Source organism: Pseudophryne corroboree, chromosome 8, assembly GCF_028390025.1.
Source record: "Pseudophryne corroboree isolate aPseCor3 chromosome 8, aPseCor3.hap2, whole genome shotgun sequence".
Taxonomy (NCBI): domain Eukaryota; kingdom Metazoa; phylum Chordata; class Amphibia; order Anura; family Myobatrachidae; genus Pseudophryne; species Pseudophryne corroboree.
In genome coordinates, this window is record NC_086451.1 from 158,398,230 (window position 1) to 158,406,279 (window position 8,050).

At 45.0% G+C, this 8,050-nt stretch overlaps 2 non-coding genes across 2 annotated transcripts; both read right to left on the reverse strand.

Annotated features, from left to right (window-relative positions):
- Window positions 1-5,465: 5,465 nt before the first annotated feature.
- On the reverse strand, window positions 5,466-5,628 carry LOC134951982 (U1 spliceosomal RNA). Its single transcript, XR_010184613.1, has one exon. It is a non-coding gene; the product is annotated as a U1 spliceosomal RNA (small nuclear RNA).
- A 152-nt stretch (window positions 5,629-5,780) lies between these two features.
- LOC134950458 (U1 spliceosomal RNA) lies at window positions 5,781-5,944 on the reverse strand. Its single transcript, XR_010183374.1, has one exon. It is a non-coding gene; the product is annotated as a U1 spliceosomal RNA (small nuclear RNA).
- Between the last annotated feature and the right edge of the window lie 2,106 nt (window positions 5,945-8,050).

Here is an 8,050-nt window from a genome sequence, read left to right on the forward strand (position 1 = left end):
CCCATGCGGGTAAAAGAGCAATGACATGCCTCACCTGCTTGAGGAAGAATATCGGAAAGGCAATACCGACAGAGCCATCCCATATCCCTCCGACAGATGGCCCTTTCCAGGTAATACAGATTGATTTCATACAATTATCACTGTGTAGAAATTTAAAGTATGTTTTGGTCTGTATTGATGTGTTCTCAAATTGGGTCGAAGCATTTCCCGCGGCCACAAATACCGCTGTGTTTACTGCAAAGAAAATTGTGCAGGAATTTGTGTGTAGGTACTGTATCCCTAGAATCATTGAGAGTGATAGGGGTACCCATTTTACAGGTGAAGTCTTTCAAACAATGTGTAAGTTGATGGGAATTAATAGTAAGCTGCACACTCCGTACCGCCCCCAGGCGAGTGCGAAGGTGGAAAGAGTTAACAGCACTATTAAAAATAAATTGAGCAAGGTAATGACTTAAACAGGACTGTTATGGCCTGAAGCTTTGCCAATCGTATTATACAGCATCAGAACCACTCCCAGGTCCCCTCTTAATCTGTCTCCTTTTGAAATTCTGTTTGGTCGACAACCCCATGTTATGATTAACCCCCAGGATGATTTGAAATGTAACAATGAAGTAACCGTAAAGTACTTGGTTAAGATGAGTAAGCAATTGAGGAATCAGAATGATAATCTAAAGTTGGTGATTCCTGACTTGCCAGATAGTAATTGTCATGACATTGAACCTGGGGATTATGTAATGATAAGGAATTTTCTACGCTCAGGTTGCCTTATTGACAGATGGGAAGGACCATATCAAGTCTTATTGACCAGCACCACTGCATTGAAGGTTGCCGAGAGAGAGACTTGGGTTCATTCGTCTCATTGTAAAAAGGTTGCCGACCCAGAGAGGTCGCGTGATAAAGAACAGACGGTAGAGGTTGTATCACTAGCGTGTCTGTTCAGGGAAGATTGAGACGACACCTGAGCGCTGAGAATAATAAGACCAGAGGCGTTTGTCGAGCCAGATTTCTTATTCCCAATTTGTTATTTTCTCCATTTCCCACATCCCTCCTATTTCCTTTCCCCCTTCTTATCTTTCTCCTTTACTCCTCTAAGATGGACTTGCCCCAAGAGACTGTGATCCGGATTTTCCTGTTGACCATGATGTTAACCAGAGCAGTCTGTTTCTGTGAGAGTACCATGGAAGTCGAGAAAGGATCTGGAATGGGTTCTGATGGCCAGGATGGAGGCGTAAATTTCCAAGAACAACATAATCACAGAGTAAAGGCGAGTATCAGAAAACGATCTGGTAGCATTGACAATAGAAGAAATTGTGAAGGATTGTTAGCTGAAGAAAACTGCATCTGTAGGCATTGCGATAACATAGTTGAGGATGGGTGCATCAAGAAATGTCAGTCAAGTTTTAATATCCACATGGACCGACATCCATTGAGTGACTATCACTCATTAGTGGGTAAAGTGTTAAATAAGACAGACTGTTGGGTATGCTCTCAAGTACCTCAAAGTCATAGCAAATCAGGACTAGTACCATTCCCTTTAACTGTAGGAGAGGTACTTGAGTTAAGTGGTGGGAGGCCGGTGGACAAGAGGTTTAATATCTCTAGTCCTCCTAGTTTAAAACTCCACCAATATCATGTGGATAGATCCTTAGTTTGCTTTAACATTTCCAATCCCCGAAAGCCGGGAAATTGGGAAGTGTCATGGAGCAATCAAACCATGACCTTTTCACACAGAGCCGATAAAATGCCCATAGACACAGAGCTTATACGCCAGATAGCCGATCATGGAAGATTCTTCCGGTATAGGTACACTTTAGGCAGTAGGACCATGCGAGTTGGAGAAGTATCACCAGGATACTGTGCACATGTCGTACAAACAGATACGTGTACTAAACAGATGGGAGAATTAGGGTTAGGAGATTTCACATGGAAAATTTGTAACATGGTTATATCACACTCCGTCCCATATGTTCTTCCCGATGATGCATATTTCATATGCGGGAGGAAGGCGTATAAGTGGCTTGCCCCAAACTCAGAAGGGTTACGTTATATTGGAAAAGTACTGCCTGAGGTAATGACTGTATCCCACACTAAAATGAAAGATATTCACCATGGTGCCCAAGCTCCTTATACTCACACTCATTACGAGCATGTCGTTAATAGACAACTGATAGAGAAAACAGAGCATCATGCCTCTGATTTGATCCATGAATCCACCGGGATTCAATTCCTTCTCGCGATGGATATCACTCGTACCGCCAGGGGAGTGATAAACTTTAAGTATATACTGTATCTGCGCTTGCAAATTTATTAGACAATATCACTGAAATGTATGACGACACGTTCAGGTATACTGGGAGAGAGTTACAAGCCTACAAAACAGAACTGGTTCAGCATAGGATGATTCTCAATTACCTCACAGCAGTTGCAGGCAGGTATTGTGTCACCTTGGCTACTCAGTATGGAGTAAAGTGCTGCACGTACATTACAAACAGCACTGAGGACACGGTCGAGGTCATAGACCAAAAGATGGATGACATTTTGCAATTAAAGTGGGAGTTCCGAAGGAAACACAATCTCACCCTCGCTGCTGTGGGTAATGAGCTGACCAGTTGGGTGTCATGGTTGAACCCACGAAATTGGTTCTCTGGTTTAGGAGAATGGGCCCAAGGTATTATTATTATGGATGTAGGGAAATTTCTTTTGTGTATTCTGGGTGTCATCATATTGGTCGGTCTGATATTTAGATGCGTTCAGATTTTAACAAAATGTAAAGGTAACACCAGAATGATGAGTTTGAGGAGCGAAGACATTGTAATAACAACGACTAATTTGATTTATGACCCAACGATAGAGACAATGTTGTGATGAAAATGTGATTCCACGGTCCGTTTCTTTCACCCGTTTCTCCTTTGTTTTCCTCCAAGGTACAAAGACATCCGCTTGGAAGAAGAATTTGACAATTTCTTGTATACAGACCATCGATGGAATAATACCACAGACCCCCAATATCCCTAGTGACTTTAAATTTTACGATAGCCCCAAATATTTTTGAGACTGTAATTTTCTGGACAATGGAAAAAAAAATTTGCCGCCATTTATAGCAAAAGCATCGGGAGACTACAGTCAACATGTACATCGAGACAAGACACAAGACAAGACCTCAATAGGCAAATGTATATTAAACTCACATAGGTTATGACTGCATTTACCATAATTGCTTCTTATCTTCATTCCTACAACCTTCAGGTAACGACACACATAGTCGATAGGGAATATAGACACAGATATCAGCACTCACATATCCCCCCATTCATGTATCATCAACTAAATGTGCTCCCCCATTTTGTTGCAACCAAAAGCCGGAAAGAGCTCGGCAAAGTTTGACAGCCCATCCACAGACCCTTAATACGGGATAAGAAGGATTCTAATGTATACTTCGCAATACCTCGAAGCTTGATTTAAAACACGTACGGCACGATGATACATGACCCCTCAAACATGGATTCATACACACATGCTTCTACTATCTCACTAGGTCATACCTTTTTCCCACCTTCTTCTCTTCTCCCTTACCCAATCATAGAAAAGGTATTTACATGATGACATATATTTTTCTCTTTTTGAACTGTTTTAGGAAGTGGCAGTTATTGATGACTGCCAAAGGGTGGACTGTCAAAGTCGGAAAAATATCATGCTACACGTTGCCATATATTCACCTCATGCGCTTACCCGCTGCACGTGCACTTTCTCTGCCGTGCGTGCACATATTCGCAATTGCGTGACGGCGCCTCTACGGGTGTGCGCTCGAGCGCATGGTATGTGCATTTACGGTAGAGTTTGTGTGCGTGTAGCGGGCGACTCAATCGTTGCTTAATAAATCCATATAGCAGGTTTTATAGGTAAAGTTCCCCTTAATGATAACTGTAAGTTTGTTTAATGTAACTTGTTCATGGACATGGGAATCCCTCTTTACGTGATACAAAGGGTCTGACTAAGGTTGAACAGTGGTGTCTGGTACCTAACCGAAGAGTATTTTAATAGCAACAATCCGGTGTTGGTTAGGTAAAGATTAATCGCTCCTGCGTATAGTTATGCCCATTAGTAGTTTGTGGACATTTGCTATACTTGCAGTTCATTATCCATGCGGCAGGAATCCGGCGATTCCCTCCCACCTGAGCAGTTTGTAATAGTCACAGCCCACCTGTTCAAATACACCTATGACCTTTTGTTACAGTGCAGAGAGACATTCCTGTGTCCAATGAACAATAAGATTGTAGGGCCCTTTGAAGTACACTGTATGTTGTGTATATAAGGGTCACTGTCCCCAGACCGGCAAGTACTCTCTCTCTTCAACATTTATCTCTGATAATTGGAGGACTGGATCCGGTTGCGCTAGCGAGTGTTCCCCGTATGGTATGTTTCTCTGTGGCCATTTTGTTACGCGTGTAATGTTAGCCATTCATTCTTAGTTTATGTATTTGTGTTTTTCGATCGTTCACTATTGTGTATATTTCTGTCTAGATATTCTGTTAAATTATATGTTAGCTTGTAGTGTATGAATTGTCAACTGTGTTTCCCCTTTTTGATATAACTAAAAGCTTGTTAGTAAAGGTTTTGGAGCCTTAGCGAAGTATCGTGTGTTCATTACATTACTCTGGGTAATCGGAGCGCCCCAACCGCTCAAACAGCTTTTAATATTAACAAGGTTAACCAGTGTCTTATCATTATAGTATAATCATACGCTGTGTAAGGTTTAAAAGGTTATTATCTGTGTGTACGCTCGCTGTGTGTGTTCCGTACACCCAGCACAGCGTGTGTACGTAACTTGCATACCACGTGCAAGGTATTCTTACGCAAATAGCGTACGGAGTGCGTAGCAGGTGCACGAGGTTCAGCGGTCATTACGGCTTCACGATATAGATTTAATAGCTTGTGTTGTAGAGTATAAAATCAGTTTTATCAACCCCCAAACAACAAACCAAATGCAACTACTAGTGCAAGCATTCCTGGGGGAAGGCCTGCAGCAGATGGATTTGCATATGGTGATGTCATCCAAGCAGTGGGTCAAAGTTGGCTTCAACCCTCGTCTGCATATGAAAAGAGAAAAGGGGCGTGCAGGGCATGGTGGCCTTTTGCGGTGCTTGGATGACCCCTAGTTCGCATTAAACACCTCCACCCTCCTTCGGTGTGGGGCTCATGTTGGCTAAGCCCCAGCCCCTGAAGCATTCAAGCTGATTTCTTGCAGCAGCTGGGCACTGTAACAGCTCCAGAGCTGCTCTGTAAGGCAACTAAAAGGGTGTGGGCCCTGCAGCACTACCTGTAGTTCGCATTGTGCGTTGGAAGGCACAAAGTAAGCAGACGGGAGAAGTCAGGATAGTGCGCAAGGGCATAGAAGGGAGCGGCTCAAGAAAAGAGAAGTGGAAACAGAGAGCAAACTAGGCTGGAGAGAGACCTGAGACAAAGAGATCTGAATTATACGAGAGCCGACCAGGGGAAACACAAATTATACAGTCAAGTTTCCCACATTTGGGGAAATCGCAGGAGCAGCACACCCAGAGTGCAATGGGTGAGCCTTGCCCTGGGAGAAGCACCTTCATGATCATAGTATCTCACCTGGCAGGTAAGTAGTAGTTGGGCTAGAGCTGGGGAGGGTCGCTGCTCGGGCACCCCCCTGTCAAGTGAAGGAGATCCAACTGAGGCAGCACAAGGAAACTCTCGAAAGAAGAACAAGGCTAGAGGAAGATCTGAGACAAATAAATCTGACTTTTACCAGAGCTGACCAGAGGAAAGCACAAACACAGTCCCCCACTACCACAAATAATGCAGTCGAGTTTCCCTCATTTGGGGAAATCATAGGGGTCAGCATACCCAAAATGCAATGAATGAACCTCACCCTGGGAGAACAATCTTCATGACCATGGTATCTCCTATGCAAAATAAGTATGATTTGGGATAGAGCTGGGGAGGGCCGCTGCTCAGGCACATCTCTGTCAAGTAAAGGAGATTCAACTGAGGCAGCACAAGGGAACTCTCATCTGGGGACAACAACTGCAGGGAGAACACATATTTTCAGATGAACATGGGAGGCCAGAAGGCTGCCTAATACTGAAGCACCCCCAAACAACAAACCAAATGCAACAACTAGTACAAGCATTCCTGGGGGAAGGTCTGCAGAAGACGGATTTGCATACGGTGATGTCATCCAAGCAGTGGGCCAAAGTTGGCTGGAACCCTCATCTGCATATGAAAAGAGAAAAGGGGTATGCAGGGCATGGCGGCCTTTTGCGGCGCTTGGATGACCCCTAGTTCGCATTAAACACCCCCACCCTCCTTCGGTGTGGGGCTCATGTTGGCACATGTGCACTATCCTGACTTCTCCTCCCGTCTGCTTACTTTGTGCCTTCCAATGCACAATGCAAACTACAGGTAGTGCTGCAGGGCCCACACCCTTTTACTTGCCTTACAGAGCAGCTCTGGAGCTGTTACAGTGCCCAGCTGCTGCAAAAAATCAGCTTGAATGCTTCAGGGGCTGGGGCATGGCCAACATGAGCACCACAACGAAGGAGGGTGGGGGTGTTTAATGCGAACTAGGGGTCATCCAAGCGCCGCAAAAGGCCGCCATGCCCTGCTGTTAGGATCTCCTGCTCTGTGCTGCCATGTCGCCATGGCAACCGGGAGGCAAGTGTTAGCGAAGTAACCTGAGCGCAGCTGATACTCCGGTCCGGGTTTATACTGTGCAGTGGTTACAGGCTCTGTGCACGGCAGGGAATCCGGCGCTGGTTTTGTGCTCACAGTCTGAGAGGTCTGAGTGGGGCGTGGACAGCACCTGCTATATAAATCATCCTCTCAGGCTAGGCAAATGCTGCTGAATCTTTGTTTGTTAGTCAGTTCCAGAGAATTAGCTAGTACTGTGTGACATTGTATTTACTTGTTGCTTACTGCAAATAGGCCTTGGGATTCGGTACTTCATTCTGCCAATCCGGACCTAGCAGTAAGACTGGAGTCAGTTGTTTATCCTGCTGGGGTTCTTTTGCTATTCTATGAACACTGCAGGTTTGCGGCTGTACTTTTAGACCTGCCTGCTTAATCCTCTCTCACTGTGCAGGGCGTCCAGGTGTCAGTTTTGTGGCAGTAAGTTGAACCTGTGCCCTGCAAGTGGGGGTTAGGATTGTGGATACTCTCCTTGTGTCTATATTTCTATCTCTGACCAAGGAGTTTATTCCCACACCCGTTGGTAACCCTTTGGGGTTTTTTCTGTTGCTCTTAGCAACATAATTTCGGGTGCTCCACATGTTAAATCACTACATCTCGCTTCATTGTCCGCTCTATTCCATCTGAGCATTACTGACACTAGGGAGACACCCAGTTCCTGAGCCTTCGGGCTTCTCCGTTCACTTGTGTTTATTAGTTATTCCATCACCTTCTGTGTATGTTATGTTATACTGTCTGTGAGTTCGTTTGCTCCGCATCCCTCTCTGTTCATACACCGGTATACTTCTGTTAGCACTGGTGTGCGTAACATATTCAGCAGCCATAGTCCTGTTGAAATTTTGTGAGACTATGGAGCATACCCCTCAAAATACTTTGCAACAGGTGGTCGATCAGGTGCAGATCCTGACTCGACAATTTAATGAGATGTCTATTAAAATGAACACCCCGCAGGCCGCTAGCGGAGCTCCCGAAGCAGCAGCGGCAAGTTCAGGGGTTAAGGAGACGAAAGTAAATCTCCCGGATCGTTTTTCTGGAGATCGCTCGCAGTTATTTTGTTTCAAGGAGAGCTGTAAGCTATATTTCAGGCTTAGGCCCCAGTCTTCTGGGTCGGAGATTCAGCGGGTGGGCATGGTGATTTCCTTGCTACAAGAAGACCCACAGGTTTGGGCATATGGGTTGCAGCCTGACTGTCCGTCCCTTAAAAGTGTTGATGCTTTTTTTACGGCACTGGGCATTTTGTATGATGACCCTGACAAGATGGCTTCAGCCGAGGCTCAGATTACGGTCCTTAAGCAAGGGCGACGGCCAGCTGAGGTTTATAGTACTGAGTTTCGGAGGT